Source organism: Neophocaena asiaeorientalis, unplaced genomic scaffold (genome assembly GCF_003031525.2).
Source record: "Neophocaena asiaeorientalis asiaeorientalis breed wild unplaced genomic scaffold, Neophocaena_asiaeorientalis_V1.1 scaffold205, whole genome shotgun sequence".
Lineage (NCBI taxonomy): Eukaryota > Metazoa > Chordata > Mammalia > Artiodactyla > Phocoenidae > Neophocaena > Neophocaena asiaeorientalis.
In genome coordinates this window covers 524,207-548,567 of record NW_020174369.1, presented here as the reverse complement: position 1 = coordinate 548,567, position 24,361 = coordinate 524,207, and positions in this window count along the sequence as shown.

Below are 24,361 nucleotides of genomic sequence, written 5' to 3'. Positions count from 1 at the left end.
AAAAACTCTGAAGGTAATGGATATTTCACTATCTTGAATATGGTGATAGTTTCACAGGTATACATACATGTCAAATCTTATCAATTTGTACACTTTAAATACATGCAGTTTATGAGAATTATAATTCAGTGAACTTGTTTAAAACAAAACAAAAAGAACAACATATAAAATGGGAGGGTGGTAGAAAACTAAGGGTTGGGAAATTATGTACATCTGCTTGGATAGACCCAGAATATATGTAGCTTCCAGCCACGTTCTCCATATTACTGCCAGAGTGGTCCTTGAAAAATGTAAGTCAGACCATGTCCTTCTCCACTCAAGGCCCTCCAGTGGTTCCCATTTTTCTTTGAGTCAGAGTCAAAACCTTTATAACCCTCCAATAACCCCATAAGCCCTACACTCTCTAGCCCCCGTGACTCCTCTGGCTTTGGCGTCTATTCCTTTCTCCTCTTCAGCAACATCTGTCTTCTTGTCATTCTTGATCTAGCATGGGAAGCTTGCCTCCCAGCCTTTGCACTTGCTGTTTCCTCTGTCTGAAATGTTTCTTCTGTTCCCCAATGCGTACATGGCTTACTCTGGCTCCTATTCTTCTAGCTTTTTATTCAAATTTTACCTCCTACTGAGGCCCTCCTGACCTCCCTGTTGACAATGGCACTCTCCAGCTCCCTCCTGGGCCCCAGTGCTTCCTATTTTCTTCCCTAGTTTATTTTTCTCCATAGTACTTTGTCATCATCTGAAATTCTCTGTAGTTTACTTAGTTTTTATTGTTTTTCTTCTCATCCTCCTACTACAATATAAACTCTCCAAAGGTAGGGATTGTGTTTGTTTTGTTTACAATAGCACCTGTATATAGGTAGGCACTCCATAAAAAGTTGCTTAGAGAATAATTCATCCAAAGAAAAAAATCCAGATTATTATGGATTTTATGTATAACAATAAATACATTGTATAAAAGTTAGAGGAATAGAGGCTTCCCTGGTGGTGCAGTGGTTAAGAATCCACCTGCCAATGCAGGGGACACAGGTTCAAGCCCTGGTCTGGGAAGATCCCACATGCTGCAGAGCAACTAAGTCCATACACTACAACTACTGAGCCTGCACTCTAGAGCCCATGAGCCACAACTGCTGAAGCCTGCACGCCTAGAGTCCATGCTCTGCAACAACAGAAGCCACCACAGTGAGAAGCTCGCGCACAGCAACCAGGAGTATCCCCCGCTTGCTGCAATTAGTGAAAGATAAATAAATAAATTCTAAAAAAAAAAGAGGAATAGCTTGGCATCCATTGGAATCATGCTAAAATTATTTTATCCCCTTCTAAAAATTCTCTAGTGAGATATGTCATTCCTAAACTCATGAAATAAAGAAAATAGAGAAATCTTAAAATTAATCTAATTTGGTCATATATTTAAATGACCTTTACAATATCTCAGCCCATCTTAACTTGAACATCTCCCGTATTGGGTAACTTACTCTTCATTTATTTAAAAAGTAGTTATAGTTACTATGAGGGTTAATTTTTCTGTCAAATTGGCTAGACTAGTGTACTAGCCTAGTACCCTAGGTGTTTGGTAAAACGTCAGTCTAGGTGTTGCTGTGAAGGTATTTTTAAGATGTGATTAACATATGAATCAATAGACTTTGGGTAAAGCCGATTACCCTCCATAATATGGGTAGGCCTCATCCAATCTGTTGAAGGAGGTCCCCTAAGGAAGAAGGGGTTCTTCCTCCAGACTGACTTCTGAATCTAGACTACAAGATCACTTCTTCCCTGGATTTTTAACCTGCCAACCTGCCCTGCAAATTTTAGACTAGCCAGCCCCTACAATTGTGAGAGCCAATTCCTTAAATATTCTCTCTCTCTCTCTCTCTCTCTTCCCCTCTTAAATCTACTTAAGAAATGTGGGTGTGTTGTGTTGTTCTTAACTCTAAGAGAGAGAGAGAGAAATATAAAGATAAAGATAGATGGATAGACAGACAGACAGACACACCCTCTATTGGTTCTGTTTCTGTGTAGAACTCTGACTAGCACAGTTACTGAGCCTGTGTTCTGAGCTAGACACATGTCTCTAGGCACTAAGATATTATGGTGAGCAACATGGCTTAAGAGTCCAGTAAAAAGTAGAAAACTAACAAGTAATACAAAGTTTGATCAATGTTATAAAGTGAAATGAACACTGTACCATAGGGAACTCTAATAGGGTCAACTAACCTAGACAAGGAAGGCCTCACTTTAGAAATTATGTATGAAATGGCCTACAGCAGAACTCATTGAGGGCAGGAGAGAAGGGAGAAGGAAGTGTGGGATCTGCTGAGTCATCTCACTCCACTTTGTGTGGCTTGTGCAGAGGCAGTGTTGCATGTTTCCTAAAAGTGAATTTCCAATCTCTGCTCTGCCATTTATTTCCCATGTGACTTTGAGTAAATTACCTAATAATTCTACTTCCTTATCTGTAAAATGTGGATAATAACTGTACATAACCCATGGGGTTTTTATGATATTAACTGAGATAATTTAGGCAAAGTATTTAGGTCAGTTTTTGAGATATTGAATGTGATAAATAAAAGCTGACCAAATTGTTACCTTTTAAAAGCTGGGTAGAAATCCATATCTCTGTAATTTTCATCTCTTGGTTTATTTTCCATCCCTTGGAGCCAAACAGAACTAGCCTATGCCTCTTTCACATGACAACCCTTCCTATATTTATGGCGACCATAATATTCTGGCACCAGGCTTGCCTCCCAATCTACCTTCTCAGTTAAACATCCCTGTTCCCTCATTGCACCTGTCGTGAAATGGCTTCTAATCTCCTCACTGTCTGGGCTGCTCTCCTCTGAGCACAGTTGGAGAGCCTCTGCCTTTTCTGCATGCTTCCCAGAACTGCCCCTCACACTAAGTGTGCTGGAACCAGCGGAGAGGAATATGGGACTGTCACCTTCCTTGTTCTGGGTCCGACAGCACAGTTTGTGCAGTCTTGATGGATTGCACTGTAGACCCCAAATCCTAGGCTGGGTAAACCCAGAGAGTCGATGAGTGCACATTCTGTCTTGGCCTCTAGGAGGATCCAGTCTTTAAAGATTTTTTTTTTTCTCTCCCAATTTAGGAAAATAACTATTTTATTTTTTTATTTATTATGTTTATTTGTTTATTTATTATGGTTCCATTAATTTTGGGACATGAAAATTCTGATCATATTATCCCCTATTTGAACATTGCTGTAGATTTTTTGTGTGTGTGCCTATGTTATAAGGGGCAAACTCTTAATAATTACAACTAATGTATAAATCCAGGCTACAATATATGAGGCAGAGAGTTCTTAGCACTTTGCACATATTAATGCATTTGCTCCTCACCAGCTAATGTGGGAGATGCTCTAAGAGTATCTGTGCTTTACAGATGAGGGAAGTGAGGCTCAGAGAGTAACCGGCCGAGCCCACTTGTCTAGTGAGCGGGAGAATTGGGATTCATACCAGGTCATCTGGTTCCAGACTCTAGGCTGTGGACCCACTGTGAGATATTACCTCTCCAGATGTCACTCATGGCCCTTCCTCATCAGGTCTTAACCAAGCTACCCAACATTATGGTCCACTGGTACATCCTTCCCCCTACAACCAGACCACACTCTAAACTCACATGCACGCAAGCACGTGCACACAACGCTCATGTGCACACAATGCAGACTTGAACTTTACACACAGAACGTCTTGTCACTGCTTGGATATCACAGTCCTTCGCGTGTCTCTGGGCTATTGTTCACATGATTCTTTGGGTGAGGAATATAGCAGGTGTTTCTTGAACCCTTTTATAATAATACAACAGTAACAACTAACATCTATATATAACTATATACCTAGAACTATTTATTCTAGGCACTTTACATATATCAGCTCATTTAATCTCATGACAAACAACCCTATGAGGTCAGCACTACTATTGTTTCCATTTTACAGATGAAGTAATTGAGGAACAAATAGATTAAGGGCACACAGGTAGTAAGTGGTAGAGACAAAATTGTTACCCAGGCAGTCTAGTACTCCAAATCATTCACCTTTCTTCTTCTCTCCAGTCCTTTTAAACATGTCAATTCTCTCAGGCAGAGAAACACTTTTTTATTTAGCATTTTTAACTTTTGATTGTAATTATTTATGATTTTCCCCCAGTAGATTATGGCATCTCCAAGGGCAGGGGCTGCAGCATCCAGCATATTGTCCAATGCTCAAAATCAATTGCTGAATGAAAGTATGAATAAGATGTTGAATCAGTACTAAATGAAGGAGCACAGAGGGTGGCAATTGTCAGTAAAGGTAAAGAATGAAGAAGAGATTGTTTTTCTTTAATCCTTTTCTAGAAAATCAATATACAGGAACTTCCAAGAATCCAGGGCGAAAACAAATGCAAAAGATAGACCTAACCCAAACCACAGATAAAAGAGAAAAGTCTCTTAGCTGATAATTAACTTAGAAAGACTTTTAAAGACTTCTTCACCAGAACCTTGGTATAATATTTCTTATTGTAATATAGAGCTCTGCAACAGTCTCAATCTTACATCCGTTTTCTTACTTCATTTCCTTTGCTAATCTTTCCATGACCCCAAGTTTGTGCAACTCCTTTCCTGGTGCCATGTGTGCATTTGGGGCTCTTAGCCAGTTGCTAAAATGTCCTGTTTTGAATATTTACACTGAAGACAGCACTACATTTTTATTTTTAATGGAGTAACTGCATTATAACTTTGGTTATAATTTCCTGAACCAGGAAAGCCAGCCACCAGTGATGGCAATTCAGTAGGAAATGACTTGTTAAGTATCCTACTTGGTTGAGTGGCTTAGTAAGAAAGCCACTATTGGTACAAAGGTCCTCAAAACTTAGTGGGTAAAAATCATCTATGAAACTTGTTTACACTGCAGATTCTCAGGCCTTAAGCCCCGAGACTCTGATTCTCTATATCTGGGGTGGGGCTCAGGAATGAGAATTTTTAATCAAATGCCATAGGTGGTTCTGCTGGAGGTGGCTGTCAGACTACACACTGAGAAAGGCCACTGTGATGGAAAGGGCTTGAGCTGTGTATTTTAAAAAGACCTAACTCCACACTAAGTCGGTTTTAAACTTGGTCAACTTTCTTAAACTCTTTGAGCCTCAAATTCTTTATCTGTTAAAAGGAGACAATAGTGCATACCTCTACACTACTAGATCATCAGGCCATGTTTCCACAGGATAGAAGTTTCAGCCATAGTCTATGTGAAGATGTCACAGGGTTTGGCAGCTGTGTTGTGAAGGAAGGGTGGTAGAGCTTTCACTCTTATACTACTTTCATGAAAAAAATTTATAGAGCTCCAAACCACTATAAAAAAAATCCCAAATATCTCTGAAAGACTTAATTACCATAAAGAACTACTACACAGAATTAGTTTAATGTGACTTTATTTGCAAATTTAGTTGAAATGGTTACATTTCAGGAAGAAAATAACTTACCAAAGTGGACTCAAGGAACAGTAGAAATCTAAAATAAACCAGTGGGCATTAAAGAAAGTTGGAGTACAATTTAATGATCCCTATATAAAGTAAAAACAGGTCCAAACCCAAAAATACTAAATAAAATATGGACATGTAGATTTGAGAGGTTTTATTTTTCTTTTTACAAAGACATCGTGAGCAAGTAATATTTACTCAGGAAGAAGGAACAGTTCACCATCAATGAATCTATTATACAGGGACTTCCCTTGTGATATAGTGGTTAAGAATCCACCTGCCAATGCAGGGGACAAAGGTTTGATCCCTGGTCCAGGAAGATCCCACATTCCGTGGAGCAACTAAGCCCTTGCACCACAACTACTGAGCCTGTGCTCTAGAACCCACAACTACTGAAGCCCACATGCCTAGACCCTGTGCTCCGCAACAAGAGAAACCACCGCAATGAGAAACCCACACACCACAACGAAGAGTAGCCCTCCCTCCCTCGCCACAACTAAAGCCCACGCACAGCAACAAATACCCAATGCAGCCAAAAATAAATAAATTAATTAATTAAAAAAAGAAAATCTGTTATACAGTATACTACGTTGATATATTATAAGAGAAAAATAATAAACAATCATCTCAATAGATGTAGAATAAATGTTTAATGTTTACTCAAAATGAAAAAACTCCTAATCAACTCTGATTAGAAAGTAACTTCCTTAATCTGATGAAAGTATCAGAACTTAACATCATGCTTGATGGTGAAACAATAGAACTATTTCTGTTTCTAATCCATGTTGTAGTAAAGAGTCCTCCACAATAAGATTAAAAGAGAAAATGAAAAAAATAGGAATACAAATTAGAAAGGAAGAGAGACAACTGTCCTTATTTGTAGACAATATAATCGTCTTGCAAAAACTCTCAAGAGACCCATAGACACTATATTAGATAACTAAATAATTTAGCAAAGATAGTAAATGTAAGATAAATAACAAAAATCACTTCTGTACAAGTGCAACAGTCAGAAAAATGTAATAGAAAAATATAAATCCCATTCAAATAGTGATTAAAAACTTTAACTCATATAAGAATAAGTTTAGGGCTTCCCTGGTGGCACAGTGGTTGAGAGTCCACCTGCCGATGCAGGGGACACGGATTCGTGCCCTGGTCCGGGAAGATCCCATGTGCCGTGGAGCAACTGGGCCTGTGAGCCATGGCCACTGAGCCTGCGCGTCCGGAGCCTGTGCTCTGCAATGGAAGAAGCCACAGCAGTGAGAGGCCCGTGTACCAAAAAAAAAGAATAAGTTTAATGAAAAAGTATTCATGCCCATTATTAGGAAATTTATAAAGAATTATTGAAGGATATAAAGAAAACCTGAGTAAATGGAGATATATATTATGTTCATGATTGTATAGACTCAATAGAGTAAAGATGTCAATTCTCTATAATTAATTTATAAATTCAAAACCAAAGCTTAACAATATTTTTCACTGCATGCAAATGGCTAAGAAACTTTTAAAGAACAAATAAGAAAAACAAAGTTCGTGGTCTTATTCTTCCATATATGAAGCTTAATCATAAAGCTCTAGTAATTAAAACCATGTGGAATTAGCACAAATCCACATGAACAATCAGACCAATGAAAATAATAAAGAACTCAGAACTATTTACACATGGAAACTTGATATATGACAAGTGTAATATTGTAGACCAATAGAGTAAAAAGGATTATTCCAATAAATGGAATGGATGCTATTGTATATACTTGAAGGAAAAAATTAAATTAGTTTTCTACTTCATACCATACACAAAATTAGTTATTATAAGTGGATTTAAGTTATAAATATGAAGAGTGAAATTCTAAAACTTTTTGAAGAAACCAAAGAAGTATTAAATAAAAATAAATAGATAATTAATATAGCTATCCACATTTAAAACAAAATAAAATTTCTATTAAACAAAATATATTGTAAAGTGAGAAAACTAACAACACATTTGGAGCCAATATATGCAATAATATAACTGGCAAAGAATAAGCACCAGAATATTCAAAGTATTCATATAAATCAACAAGAAAAAGACAACCTAATTTTAAAAATATCCCAAGATATGAATAGAAGAAGCACAAATGACCAATAAATTTAGAAAAAGATGTTTACTTATATTAATAATCAGAGAAATGCAACATAAAATCACACAGATATTATTTTAACTCAAATTGCTTAACATTCAAAAGCTTGTGATTTCTGAATATCTGCTACTGGCTATGATGGAGTAACTAAGAGCAGACTTACTTTTTCACTGTAAACAACTATAAAAGTGAACAAAATTAATTTTAAAAAATGTTTCATATTTAGGAACTGCAAAACAACTCTTCCAATAAAGAGGACTGAAATTTGCAAATAAGAGTCCTGGAGAGTAGAGAGCTATGCAGAGGAAAAGGTTACCTTTTATTATATTCTCAATACAAAACCACTGATGTGTAGAATACAATTCTATGAGTAAGGACAAAGAACAACTGGGAGTGTATAAGCTGTAAAATTCCCAGAGCTCACATGAGCTCTCTTCAAGTACCAAACAGCCAGAATGGAGAGACATAATGGAACAGCTGTGCCATTTGCTCAGACCAGGAAGAGGCATGGTCCAGTTGAGAAAAAATACCTTAGATCCATTCTAACAAAGTTAAAAAATAAAGCCTCAAAAACTAAAGCTGCTTGCTGTTTTTCTTACATCTTTATTGGACTATAATTGCTTTACAGTGTTGTGTTAGTTTCTGCTGTACAAAAAAGTGAATCAGCTATATGTATACCTATATCCCCTCCCTCTTGAGCCTCATTCCCACACTCCCCATCCCACCCCTCTAGGTCATCACAAAGCACTGAGGTGATCTCCTTGTGCTATACAGCAGCTTCCCACTAGCTATCTATTTTACATGTAGTAGTATATACACGTCAATGCTACTCTCTCAATTTGTCCCAGCCTCCCCTTCCCCCCACCCGTGTCCTCAAGTCCATTCTCTTTGAAAATAATATTAGCCACTTGCAGAATAAATCCCAACATTCTTTAAAGGAAGGCAACAAATCCAGACACTCAACAATGTGACACTCCCAGTATACATCAGCCAATCAAAAATTAGTACACAGACTTCTAGTTGTCAGTTCCGTAAGGAAGGAGATTGGAAGTCTCCATTCCTTTCCCAACAACAAGTAAAAAGCTGAACAGACTGAATAATCAACTCTTCTTGGATCAATAAGATGGGAGGACATAGGGCAAACCACTTCTCCCAAGATTGGAGAAGTGATTACAGGGAGTCACAGCTTACTGGAGAAGACTCACAAGTGGATACTGCCTAGGAACCAGTGTCGGGTAGGAAAAGCTGAACTATAATTGATGAATTGCTGGAGGCTCATGCCTAATCAAAGGACTACAGAATGCCTCCCCTCTCCCCAGACCTCACTGCTACATTACTAAAGGCCTATTTATAGCAGCTCCTCTTACATAGTATGTCATGTCTAGCTATCAAGAAAAAACTACAAGGCATACTAAAAGACAAAAAACACAATTTGGAAAGAGAGAACAAACATCAGAACTAGACATGTCAGAGACGCTGGAATGATCAGACCAAGAATTTAAAATAACTATGATTAATATGCTAAGGGGTCTAATGGATAAAGTAGTCAGCATTCAAGAAGAGGGCAATATAAGCAGAGAGATGGAAATCCTAAGAAAGAACCAAAAAGAAATGATAGAGATTAAAAAAAAAAAGCTATCAAAAATGAAGAATGCTTTTGATAGAATTATTAGTAGATTGGACATGGATTAGAAAAGAATCTCTAATCTAGAGCTTATATCAATAGAATCCTTGAAAACCAAGAAGCAAAAAGAACAAAGACTGGAAAAAAGTATCCAAGAACTGTGGGACATCTATAAAATGTGTAACATATGCATAATGAGAATACCAGAAGGAGAAGAAAGAGAGAAAAGAAGAAAGAAATATTTGAAACAATAATGGCTGGGATTTTCCCCAAATTAATGTCAGATACCAAACCACAGGTCCAGCAAGCGCAGAGAACACCAAGCAGGATAAATGTAAAAAACAAACAAAAAAAAGGGCTTACACCTAGATATAGCATTTCACACTATAGAAAATCAAAGATAAAGAGGTATCCTGAAAGGAGCCAGAGGAAAAACGTACCTACCTAAAGATGAGAATTACATCTGACTTCTCACAAATCATGCAAACAATGAGAGTGGAGTAAAATATTTAAAGTGTTGAAAGAATAAAACCCCACTAACCTAGAATTTTGTATCCAGTGAAATTATTTTTCAAAAGTGTAGGAGAAATAGAGACTTTCTCAGACAAACAAAATTGAGATTTTGTTGCCAGTAGACCTGCCTTTCAAGAAATTATAAAAGAAATTCTTCAGAAAGAAAAAAAACGGTATAGGGCAGAAACTCAGATATACATAAGGAAAGAAAAGAGTGTTGGAGAAGGAATCTTAAGTGCATATTACTAAGTGAAAGAAGGCAATATGAAAAGGCTATATACTGCATGATTTCAACTATATGACATTTTGGAAAAGACAAAACTATGGAGACAGCTGAAAGGTCAGTAATTGCTAGGGGTGTATGTGAAGGGGAGAGATGAATATAGAGCATATAGATTTTCAAGGCAATTAAAATACTCTTTAAAATATTATAATGATCAATATATGTCTTAATAGATTTACCCAAACCCATAGATCCATAACAACAAAAGTGAACTGTAATATAAACTATGGCCATTGAGTGATTATATTGCATCAATGCAAGTTTATCAGTTGTAACAATTGTAACATTCTGGTGGGGAAGGCTGATAATGAAAGAAGCTATGTATGTATGAGAACATGGGGTTCGTGGGAAATCTCTGTATCTTCTGCTCAATTTTCCTTTGAACATAAAACTGCTCTAAAAATGTAAAGTCTTAATAAAAATATTAGTACAGAAGGCCTGATGCAGAAAAATATAACCTATATTGAATAGGAACAAAACCCTAATACAAACATACTCAGAAATCACAGCTATGACAGCATTAGCTGACAAGGACCTTAAATAAACTATTATAGATTTATATACTTATAAAATAACTTATTTAAACATATATATATGTTTTATTTGTTAAACATATATATAACTTGTTTAAATATATATATTTATGTCAGAGGATGTAAAGGAAACTATGAAAATATGAACACAATAAAGAGGGAAATTGGAGATATGAAAAAAATCCAAGTGGAACTTCTGGAAACAAAAACTTAATACCTAAAATGAAAAAGTCATTGGTTGGACTTAATAGCAGACTCAACATAATAGACAAAAAGATCAATGATTGAAAACATACTAATAGGAACTATGAAAGCTGAAGCACAGAGAGAAAGACAGAAAATAAACACAGCCAGAAAAATATCAAGTGACCCAACAAGCATGTAATTGGGGATCCAAAATAAGAGACTGCAAGAAGAAAAAATACTTGGAGAAATTATTCCCCAAATTTTTCCAAATTAGATGAAAACTAGAACCCTAGAAACCATAGAAAGTCAAAGAACCAAAGAGGACAAAACCAGAGAGAGAGAGAGAAAGAGGGAGAGGGAGAGAGAGAGAATGTAAGCTATTATAAGGAATAGGTTCATACAATTATAGAGGCTGGCAAGCCTAAAATCTGTAGGGTGAGCCAGCAGGCTAGAGACTTAGGTCAGCTAATGTTTCAGACTAAGTCCAAAGGCCAGCAAGCTTCTGTAAAAAGAGGAAGAGCCAATGCTGTAGATGAAGTCCAAACGCAGTCTGCTTTGCTTCTGCTTGAGGGAGGCCAGTCCTTTTGTTCTATTTAGGTCTTCAACTAATTTGATGAGGTTCTCTCACATTATAAAGGGCAATCTGCTTTACTCCAAGTCCGCTGATTTAAAGGTTAATATCATCCAAAAGAACTTACATAGATAAACCCAGAATAATGTTTGACTGAATATCTGAACACCACAGCCCATGGACCAACTTGACACATAAAATTAAATCATCACAACATAGAATACTAAAATTAATTCAATCCAAAGGATTTCAGGAAAAGGGAAAGTAGAAAAAATTTAAAAACAGGACCAATAAAAACAAACAGCTTATTGTAAATTTAAACCTAAATTTGCCAATAACTAGATTATATGTGAATGGCCAACAAAGTCCAACTAAGATGTGGAAGATATCAGATTGGATAATATAGACCCAATTGCATGTCTAACAAGAACCCTACTTTAAATATAAATGTAGAGGTAGACTGAAAGTAAAATGATAGAAAAGGATATACCATGCAAACACTAAGCCTATGAAAACTGGAGTGACTATGTTAATAACAAAGACTTCAGAACGAGAAATATAATCAAGGATAAAAAGGGACATTTTATAATAATAAAAGGGTTAATTTGTTAAGAAAACATAACTACTAAATGTGTATGTACCTTATAAGAAAAATTCAAAATATATAGGCAAAACTGATAAAACTTCAAAACTTCTCTCTCAGTAATTGATAAAACAGTAGAAAGAAAATTAGTAAGGATATAAAAGATTTGAAAAACATTTTCAAGAAATTTGCCCCAATTTACATTTATAAAACACTCCACTCAACAACATAAAATACATTCTTTTCAAATGTACATAATAATTCACCAAAATAGAACATATGCCATACTACTGCAGTATTCTTTAAAAAAGTTTTAAAGGATTAAAATCATACAGAGCATTTTATCTGGTTTTGAGGCATTGAATTAGACATCAATAACATAAGATAGCTTTACAAATTCCCAAATATTTGTAAATTAAAGAATGCACTTCTAAAATTACCCATGAATCAAAAACTAAATCAGAAGTGAAGGATGAGTATTGGACATACCAAAAAATGTGTTTTCTGCCCTTTGGGTTCTCATAATCTAACAGGTCAAATAAATGAACCCATTGAAACAGAAATGGAAACTACCATAATAGAGCAAAAGTGTTATGCTGGCATAGATAAGGGAGTGATGCACTTTACACACTAAATATCAGCTGAGAGAGTAATTAATAGGTGATTAAAATTTACTAACAAAGGAGAACAGTATGTTTAAAGAAGTGGAGGATGGGCTTCCCTGGTGGCGCAGTGGTTGAGAGTCTGCTTGCCGATTCAGGGGACACGGGTTCGTGCCCCGGTCCGGGAAGATCCCGCATGCCGCGGAGCGGCTGGGCCCGTGGGCCATGGCCGCTGAGCCTGCGCGTCCGGAGTCTGTGCTCTGCAACGGGAGAGGCCACAGCAGTGAGAGGCCCGCGTACTGCATTAAAAAAAGAAGTGGAGGCATAAAATGACATGGCATTTTATTTATTGAGGCTAAAAAGAGAATGTGAGGAAAAGTGGAGGTAAGAGACAAGGTTGAAAATCTCGGGAATAGATTGAATAATGAATTGGAGGGCTTGGACTTTATCTTTAGGCTGTTGGCAGCAACAGAAAGTGTTTAAAGCAAAAAAAAGCGGCGGGGGGCAAGATTAGACTTGTGTATTATACCCGTAACTCTGGCCATCTTCAATACATAAGATGAAGTAGGGTTGGGCTAGGAAGGGGCAAGGAGGTGGATATGGATGCTGAGGGACCAATTAGAAATCAACTGAAACAATCCAGGGGCAGAGTCCTGAGGGTCTAAACTAAGGTATCTATGAATTTAAGCAGTGAAAATTATTCTCTTTAGTCTGAAGTTATGGATCTGAATCTCTTACAAGAAACCTTTTATAAGATCTCAGCCTCTACTTCTGAGCAAGCTGCTTTACTGCTCTAGGCCTTAGATGTATCTTCGGTAAATTGAGAGTCACTGAAGGTAAGAATTATCAGACACAACTCAGCTTGTACCATCTCAGAACTTTTGTAATCACCTCTAAATATCTGTTCCTTCTGCCTGGAAAACACTTCACCTGAATCTTCATATGTCTGACTCTGTTTTTGTTCTTCAAATATGGAAAATGTCACCACTTCAAGTGATGGGAGTTTTCTGACCTCCCAGTTCAAATAATTTCTACTGGTCACAGTTAAATCCATCACTATTTAAAATTTTTTTCTTGATGACACATATTAATATTCAAAATTTTCTTATCTATTTGTCACCTTTTTGTCTGTACCACTCTAGAATGAAAGCTGTGAGAAAAGAGACCTTATCTGTCTTATGTTCCACTGTGTCTCCAGTATCTAGAACCATGCACATAAATGACACTCATTAAGTATTCATTGGGTTTTGAATCTAATAAAATGCATTGCTTTTTATTAGTGTCATGAGAGTTGCCTAAGATCACATAGCTGATAAATAGTAGAGAGAAATGCACGTCCTTATCTTCTGACTTATCTCTGGTTCACTGGTCTTTCCATGCACGACATCTGGTCTCTTACCTCATAGGACCATTGGAGTATCAAATGAGATGATAAGATGAAGAGCTGTAAGTTTTCTAAGACAAGGCTCATGACTTAGAAGTTGCCCAAAAAGGAAACAAGGACTCAGTGCCTCTAAAGGTTAAGACCAATTCACAAAAGACACTATGTGTATGGGCAGTGTTGAAACTAAGAAACTTGGAAAAGGTCACTCTTTATTTTTGCTCATATGTTAAGGCTAGCATTACATGTTGCTGAGAATGAGATTCCACAGAGATATATGCTATAAGAGGGAAGTGGATGGAGCAAAGGAAGTAGATATGGGTCTGTCTCATTAAAACACTACCAATGTCCTGAGGTGGGCAGGATTCCCAATGCCTCACATTTAATGTATTCCTTCCTGTTTTGGCTCCCTGAGTAAAAGATTACATCCTCTGGGATTTCTTCCACTTAAAGGGCTGAAGAGATAATATCTATTTGTGACCAAGATGGAGAAAAGACACCCACTAGGCAATGGATGACTAAGAATCTAAATTTGATTTGATGGAATATGTTAATCTATGCATCTATTGTTTGCTCATCCAGTATTTATTAATAATAAATGAATTAATGAATGAATAAATAAATATTGCTAGGCATTATGCTAGACCAGGTACCAGGCATTATACTAGACATGGTGAAATAGAGGTGAACAGGATAGACGTGGGCTTTATCTTAGGGAGCTTGATGATAAGTGGAGACCACAGATTAAACAATGCAAGTGTTATGAGTTCCCACCTTGTTAAGGTGACTCGGGAAATGCCCTTCCTTAGTGAGACTCAGGGCTATCCAATAAAAGATAACTATGAAAGAAGGGTTTTTTTTGGTCATCTTTCTACTAAATTATAAATATAGTTATAAAGCAATTTGATTTTAATACAAAAGTTTGAATTTTGGAACCAGTCTTAAGTTTGAAATGTAGTTAGTTTTTACATATATTTTTTAAAAGATTTGTACATTTTTTCACAAACATTTATTTAAAATGTTAGAGACTATTTTTTAGCTTTATTGAGATATAATTGACAAGTAAAATTGTAAGATATTTAAAGTGTACATCATAATGATTTGATATATGTATACATGGTGAAGCATTCCTCCCTCCCATCTACTTAATTAATGCATTTATCACTCACATATTTCTATATATATGTAATTTTTTAGTAAGAACATTTAAGTTCTCTTTTACCAAATTTCAACTGTACAATACAGAGTTGTCAGCTATAGTCACCATGTTATACATTAGACCCTCAGAATTGATTCATCTTAGAGCTGAGTTTGTAGTCTTCTACCAGCCTTTCCTTATTTCTCCCATGCCCCAGAATCTAGCAGATACTTTTCTACTCTCTGTTTCTATGACTTTGACTTTTTTTTTTCAGATACCTCATATAAGTGATAGCATGCAGTATTTGTCTTTCTCTGGCTTATTTCACTTAGCATAATGCCCTTAGGGGTCAACGTGTCACAAACAGCAGGATTTCCTTCTTCCTCATGGCTGAATAATATTCCATTGGTGTGTATGGTATAGATATAGATATAGGTAATAGATATAGATATAGATACAGATATAGATATAGATATATGCAACATCTTCTTTATCTACTCATCTGTTGATGGGCACTTAGGTTGTTTCTCTTTGCTATTGTAAATAATGCTGCACTGAACATGGGAGTGCAGATATCTTTTCAAGATCCTGTTTTTATTTCCTTTGGTTATATACTCAGAAATGGAATTGCTAGGTCATATGGTAGTTCTATTTTTAATTTTTTGAGGAAGCTTGATACTGTTTTCCATAGTGGTTGCACCAATTTACATTCCCACCAACAGTGCACAAGCATTCCCTCTTTTCTACATCTTCACCAACACTTATCTCATCTTCTTGATGATAGCCATTCTAACAAGTGCGACATAACATCTCATTATTTTTTTTATTTGCATTTTCCTTTTGATTAGTGCTGTTGAGCACCTTTGCACGCACCTGTAGCCATTTGTTTGTCTTCTTTGGAAACATCAGTTTCTCTGCCTAATTTTTTTAACATCTTTATTGGAGTAAAATTGCTTTGCAATGGTGTGTTAGTTTCTGTTGTATAACAAAGTGAATCAGCTATATGTATACATATATCCCCATATCTCCTCCCTCTTGTGTCTCTGTCCCACCCTTCAAGGTGGACACAAAGCACCGAGCTGATCTCCCTGTGCTATGCAGCTGCTTCCCACTAGCTATCTATTTTACACTCTCTGCCAATTTTTAAATCAGATTTTTGTTTTTGTTGTTGTGTTTGTGTGTTCTTTATATAGTTTGGATATTAACCCCTTATCAGATATATGATTTGCAATTACTTTCTCCCATTCTGTAAGTTGCCTTTTTATTTTGTTGATGTCTTCCTTTGCTGTGGAGGAACTGTTTACTTTGATGTAGTCCCTCTTTTTAAATTTTTTCTTTCTTGCCTTTGTTCTTAGTGTCAGATCAAGAAATCATTGCCTAGACTTTTGTCAAGGAGATTATTCCCTATGTTTGTTTTCTTCTAGGATTTTTACAGTTGCAGGTCTTAAATTTAAGACTTTAATCCACTTTGAATTGATTTTTGTGTGTGGTGTAAAATAGGGGTACAGTTTCATTCTTTTGCAAGTGGCTATCCAATTTTCCTAAAATCATTTATTGAAGAGACTATCCTGTCCCCATTATATATTCTTGACTCCTTTGTCATACATTAATTGACCATATATACATGGGTTTATTTCTAGGCGCTCTATTCTGTTCCATTGATCTATGTGTCTGATTTTATGCCAATACCATACTGTTTTGATCACTACAACTTTGTCATACAGATTGAAATCAGAAAGTGTGATACCTCCAGGTTTATTCTTCTTTATCCTCAAGATTATTTTGGCTATTTAGGGTCTTTTGAGGTTCAAACAAATATTAGCATTATTTGTTCTATTTTTGTGAAAAAGTGTCATTGTAATTGTCATAGGGATTGCACTAAATGTGTAGATTGTTTTGGTAGTATGGACATTTTAACAACATTAATTCTTCCAATCCATAAGCATAGAGTATTTTTCCATTTACTTGTTGCTTCTCCAATTTCTTTCATCAATGTCTTATTGTTTTGAGTATACAGATCTTTCACTTCCTTGGTTAAATTTACTCCAAAGTATTTTATTCTTTTTGATGCAATTGTAAATGGGATCACTTTCTTAATTCCTGATAGCTTGTTGTTAATGTACAGATACACCACTGATTATTGTATATTGTTTTATTTTTATCCTTCAACTTTACTGAATTTGTTTATTAGTAGTAAGTGGGCTTCCCCGGTGGTGCAGTGGTTGAGAGTCTGCCTGCCGATGCAGGAGACACAGGTTCGTACCCCAGTCCGGGAAGATCCCACATGCCGCAGAGCAGCTGGGCCCATGAGCCATGGCCACTGAGCCTGTGCGTCCGGAGCCTGTGCTCCGCAACGGGAGAGGCCACGACAGTGAGAGGCCCACGTACTGCAAAAAAAAAAAAGAAAAAAAAGTAATGTGTTTTTTGGTTGTCTTTATTTATAATATTATGTCATATTTTGTCTCCATCTGCAAATGGAGACAATTTTACTTCTTCCTTTCTGATTTGGATGTCTTTTATTTCTTTTTCTTACCTAATTTCTCTGCTTAGGACTTCTAGTACTATGTTGAATAAAGGTGGTAAGAGTGAGCATATTTTTCTTGTTACTGATCTTAGAGAAAAAGCTTTCAGCCTTTTATTATTATGTTGTTGGCTGTGGGCTTGTTATAAATAGATTTCGTTTTGTTAGTATATTCCCTTTATACCTAGTTTGCTGAGAGTTTTTGTCATGAATGGTTGTTGACTTTTGTCACATGCTTTTTCCTGCATCTATTGAGATGATCATATAATTTTCATCCTTCATTTTCTTATGTGCTGTATCACATTGATTGATATGCAGATGTTGAACCATTCTTACATCCACTTGATTATGGTGTAGGATCCTTTTAACGTACTGTTGAATTCAGTTTGCTAATATTTTGCTGATGATTTTTGCACCTATGTTCATCAGGGATATTGGCCTGTAATTTTCTTTTCTGTATATTGTTTTGTTGTTGTTGTTGGAAAGATTCAAATCTTTCCCTGAATACCAGCCATCTCTAATTTGATGCAGTATTCTACTTGGCTCTTATTTTTTAACTAATTACACAAAAGTGAAAACCATTTCCAACTGACTCCATAAAAGGACAGACCTGATGCCTATCTCTTTGGGACAGTTGGAAACAAAAGGAAACATATCCAGTCTATGATGCTGCTTTTCTACTCTGAGACCCACAGAACAAAGGCTCTCTCTTCTCTGATGAGGTAAGAAAGCCTCTTTGCTGTTGAATATCTATAGACTTGTCACAGAGGTAGGAGAGTTGTCATAGAGGTTGGTTTATTGATAGTAATGTATGATGCTACCCTCCATCCCCAAATGGAGCAATAGAGCTCAGGTGATGGTGGTTAGCTACCTGAAGCCACAAGTTTGCAGTTATCATATTACTTGTAAAGTTGAAATGGCAACCAGCAGTGGAGATTGTTAATATAACACCACATCCTAATTGGCAAAATAGATGGGCAGTCAATGAGGATACCACTTAATCTTAATATATATGATGCAAAGAAAGCAAGAATAGAGGAGCAAGAGACTGAAGGAGATTGTCCTAATAAAATGTTCAAATCCTTTCCCTAGTTCCCATACCTGAGACAGTTTTTAGGCTGAGAACTTGTTGACTTGAAGATGTGTCTCAGTCACCGTGTGGAAAGACCTGCAAGTGTATACTGTGTTAATTCCCACGGGCTTTCCCCAAAGGGAACTTCAGCCATTTACTTGATTAAGGAAAGGGGAACTCCAAAAGACATAGAGAATTATCACAGATCCTGTATTACAGTGGGGAAATATAAAAGCCCTGCAAATGGAATCCTGGCCAAAGGTTGGCTAACAGTCAGTCCACTGGTCCACAGGCCTACCTGGTTGTCATTTCCCCAGCCTTTGAATGTATAAATAGATTGACATACCTGGCAGTTACAGTAACCCCTACATTGGGTCTGTGGGATAAGAGCTATCATAATGGAGAAACCAAGGAGAAGACACTGACAATGCCTTCATCACCCTAAGATAGCAAATCAAAAGCTGTATCAGTTTCCTATGGGATGGAGGAGATGAATGTCACCTTAAGGATCTCAGGGATGTAGGAGTAGAGGACACTATCATATTGAATTCACTAATACTGTCCCTACTGAAAGCAAATAGATTCTGGAAAGTGACTGCAGACTACTGCAAGCTCAATCAAGGAGTGGTCCCAGTGCTGCTGCTGTGTTAAAGGTGATATCTTTGATGGAGAAGATTAATAGAGCCTCGGGAGGCTTGACTTGGTGAATGTGTTCCTTCCTATTCCAATCAGAAAAGAAGATTTTTAAAAGTCAGCATCACATGGAAGAGACAAAATATTCATGTACAATTTTGCCACGTCCATGTTAATTTGTCCATTGTTAATTATAATATAGTCTAAAGAGATTTGAACCTCAAGGACATGACATAGAACATCATATTGATGACATCATGTGGATCGAGTGGAATGAGCAACGAGTATCTAGTACACTGGAGGCCTTGGGAAGACAAAAGTGCTTCAGAAGATGGGAAATAAAACCTACAAAGATTCAGAGATCTGCCACTTCAGTAAAGTACTTAGGGATCCAGTGGTCAAGGGCATGTTGCGGCATGCACTCCAATTAAAAGACAGACTCCTGGGTCTTGTACCTGCTACCGTAAAGAAGGAAGCAGAAACACTTGGCAAGAGTCTTTAGGTTCTAAAGGCATCACTCTCCACACCTCAGAATAATTATCTGGCCATATACCAGGTGACAGGAAAGGCTCCAGCTTGACCATGGAATGCGATGTTTGCACGTGTCTAGGACTGCCATTAGTCATTGGATGCGAGCAGCCCTGGGAAAGGTTTGACCTTGGGTGAGGCAACACTCTGCAACTGAGTTGACCCCTGAAGGAGCTGACAGCTGAATTCTGTCTGCTGACAGCAGCCCCAGCACCTGGGGCAACAAATCCTTTCTTGAAGGGGAATCTGGGCAGCACATCTCCATGTCCATCACATAGGGTTAAGAGCTGGGCAAGACAGATAAAGTTAATGTTGAAATCTGGCTCCTTTACTTTCTAAATGTGTTAGCTCAGGAAATTTACTTATACTCTCTAAGGCTCAGTTTTATCATCTATGAGGTAAGGATAATAATAGTATTTTGATTCTGAGACTATTGTCACATACAAATGAGGCAGTACATGCTAAGGACTTAGCAGAGTGCTCAAAAGTGCACTTATCATTGTTATCATTAATTATTTGTAAACTGAGATTAAACAATTAAACTCATGCATGTGTCAGGTAAAATCATGATTAATTATTCCTCTATTATTTCTCCTTTTTTTTTCTTTTTATTTTTTTTTCTGAATAATGTTTCAAAGTCTCCATATGGTTTTCTTTTGATGAATGTTTGGCATTGAGGAGAAAGGTAATATCTGCAAAGGATTAAGAAGGGAAAACTCTTTGTTGTGTTTGCTTACTGCATCAGTAGCCCTAGCAACTCAGCTACAGATTGGCTCTGTAGACACGGCCATTCAACTTAGATTTATGTTGCACAGGTTGCGGACATGCATTAGAATGAATTCCCCAGGTTTCTTGCTATACTAACACTCTTCAGAGACACCTAAATATTCTGATCAAAGGTTTCCACTTGCTGGAGAAGTGGAGCATGGTTTGACCAAATCTAATTTTTGTGTGGATATGGGTGTGTTTTCATTTCCCCTTCCATAAAGAAAAAAAGGAAAGAAAGAGAAAGGGGGAAAAGCAGCATATGTTATTTCTTTGCTGCCATTTGAAACAGCCAAGTTGAGAGCCAATTTATTCAGCTTAATTCATTCCAGATTTCTCAAGGAATAAACAGTGTTCTTGAGAATTCTCAGATGTATGGCCAATAGAAATCCAGTTGCCCAGGAGAGCTAATGTCTACATGCAGGTACCTCTCAGGGTGCAAGGCACTGGGGATGGGAAGTGAATCCAGGACACTCTCTGGGATGCCCCCAAGGCCCCAGAGCTGTATGATGTGACAACTGCTTTGCATACCTAAGCATAAACTTAGGAGGGCTCATTAGGGTTCCTGGAAGTAATATTAGGTTTCATTGTTCAAAATGCAAATGAAATCTGCAGAGAGAGAAAAGATTTCTCAGAGAGGGAAAACAAAAGGAACTTTACTTATACCCTTTCACTGTGAGTCCTACATATCCTTCAAGACCCCCAAAGATCTCACCTTTTCTATAAAGCCTTCCTAGATGATTCTAAGCTGTAATGATAAAGAATTAATATTGGAGCTGTTTCAAATCCCATTTCTCAGATGAGGAAATAGAGAGTTTGCTGTTCTCTGATCACCCCTCTTATTGAGAACATCTAATTCGTACAGAAGAAAATTACATCCTTTGGAGGCAGGTGTTGTAGGTTCCAATTCAGTTTCATTTTTACTTGCTCTATAAATTTAGGTAAGTTAGCTCTCTAGTCTGTTTCCTCATCTGAAAAATGAAGACAAAAATTTCAAGGTTTCAGATAACATATATGCATGAAACAGTACAACTATTATTATTGTAATTTTGGTTGCTTCATCATTATGAGTTTGGTTTCCTCCAGTACATCATAAGCTCTTTAGAGTACCAAGCACCATAGTGAGGGGGCCAGTCTGTGTGCTGTTTGTGCTCAGATCCATTCCTTACCCTTTGCTTTGTATCACTGGTTATGACTCCTGAATTTCCCAGGCTACTGGTTAGAAAGTTCTCACCAGGTTGGGCCCTGGAAGGTGCAAGTCAGAGATAAGAGGCAGACGAAAAAGAAGAATCCAGGTTATCCTCCCTCCCCTCTCTAAATTACACAGTGTCTCTGGCCCTGGCTGTGTCTCTTCTCTGGCCACTAGTCTGTCTGGGTCCATCTCTGCCCTGTGTTTGGCTTCTTAGCCCTTTCACTCGTTGGTCAAATGTAAACTCCTTGGAGTAGGAGATAGAGACTATAAAGATGCTAATACATATCATAGTAACCAACTTATATTTAAAATATTGGCATTAAAATTTGACTGCCAATACTCTGGAAGACACATGTTACATGGTTTACAAAATAATTTCTCACATAAGCCACAGAACAACTTTGTGGGGTAGTAGAAAACATCAGTACTTATTAGGATTGTTCTATAGTTGAGAAGGTTAAAGTCATGGGATTTAAAGTGACTTGCCCAACGTAAGGTCCCAGTCTGAACTCAAATAGATCTTCTGATTGCAAGATGAACATTGTTTCAATTACGCTCCCCTATGCTCCCTATCTAACATCTGAAGTAGATACAACATCTGGAAGCTATAATATATTTAGCCATTATGGCAGCATTAACAAGTTAGAAATATCCTTCTCAAACTGGGTTACTTACAACTCCAGGGGGCTCTCAGGGGTGTCCTGGGGCTACTTGAAGCCAAAGAGTAAACCTTCTCTACCTTCCTGAGCATGAAATTTATTTGATGGCTTGAGTGAATATGTAAGTACTTTAAATAAAAGGCTTGTTTCAGTTAAACTAACATGATTATGAGGAAGAATACAAAATTCTTGTGACTTTACTATAAAACACAATCCTTGAAAGCATTTTTAAGTTTATCATTGCAGTTTTAGGACACATCTACATTTCTGGGGAGGTGTCTTCATTCTCCAATCCAGAAGTACTTCAGTTAGGGCTTAAGAAATATTATACTTTTAAGAGTATCTTTTTAAAAAAATCACAGTAATATATGCACATAATTAACAAATCAAATTATATAGAGAGATTACAATGAAAACCAAGAGTTCTTCTCTTTCCCACCAATTCTCATGTCCAGTCCTACTCCCAGAAACAGCTATTCCCAGAAATCTATTATGTGCTTCTGTGTTTTTCAATCTTTAACCAATGTTTGTTTTACTATTTCTTAATGAATCAACTTTAAATATTATCCATTATCTTCTGCCTACGAAAATGAGGATTTACTTCCCTTAAATATATCCAAAAATATCCCCTCCTTTCTGTGTGCTTGCCTTTTCATCCTCTTAATGGTGGTTTTAGGTGAACAATATCTTAATATTGTTATGATCAAATTTATCAGTCTAGTTTTTGTGCCCTACTTTCCCTACATCAGTCATGAAGATATTCTTCCATATTATCGTTTGAGAGTTGTATTGTTTTGTTTTGTTTTGCTTTTTACTTAGACCCACAATCTATCTGGAATTGATTTTTTACCATGGTGTAAGACAGGGGACAAGTTTACATTTTCTGAATGAAAGAATATATTTATACCATAGGAAACAACAAAGGGCTCACTTCCACAATATAGAAAGAACACAAATCAGTAAGAAAGATACCAACAATCCAATAGAAACATGAACAAAGACTTTGCAGATGAGGATATTCTAATGACCAAACAATATATGAAAAGGTACTTAACTTCCCTTTTAATCATAAAATACAAATTCAAACCATAATGAGAAAGCATTTTAAATTCTTGAACTAAAAAATCTTAAGAAGTCTTATAATTATAAATGTTGGCAAGGATGTAGAAATTCAGAGACTCTTCTGAACTTATGGTGGGGATATAAATTATTAAAACCATTTTGAAAACTACTTGACATTGTCTACCAAAATTGAATGTATACATACCCTATAGCCCAGCAATTCTACTCTTTGATACATACCCGACAGAAACATATGCACATAAACACCAAGAGATGTGTTCAAGAATTTTGTAGTAGTATTATTCATAACAAGTTCAGATAGGAAACAACCCAAAAGTTCACAAACAGTAGAATGGGTTAATACTCGGTAGAATACAGTTTAACCTTAACAACATGGGGATTAGGGATGCTGAACTTCTGCACAGTCAAAAATGTGCATATAACTTTATAGTCAGCCCTTGGTATCCGCAGTTCAGCATCCATGGATTCAACCAACCCTGGATCATGTAGTACTGTAGAATGTATTTGTTGAAAAAAATCTACATGTAAGTGGACTCATGCAGTTCAAACCTGTGTTGTTCAAGGATCAACTGTATTTTTATAGCAAAGAACGTGATGAATCTCACAAACATAATCATGAGCACAAGACACACGCAAACACACACACACACACACGAAGTGTATGATCATATTTCTATGAAGATTAAAAAAACCAAGCAACAAACTATAGTGATGGAAGTAAGTATAGAGATTATTGATAATGGGTAGCAAGGAACCCAATATAATGGGTGTGTTAGTTTCTTAGGACTGCCATAAGAAAACACCACATAATGGGTGGTTTAAACAACAGAAATTTATTTTGTCACAATTCTGAAGGCTAGAAGTTTGAGATCAAGATGTCAACAGAGTTAGTTTCTTCTGAGTCCTTTCTT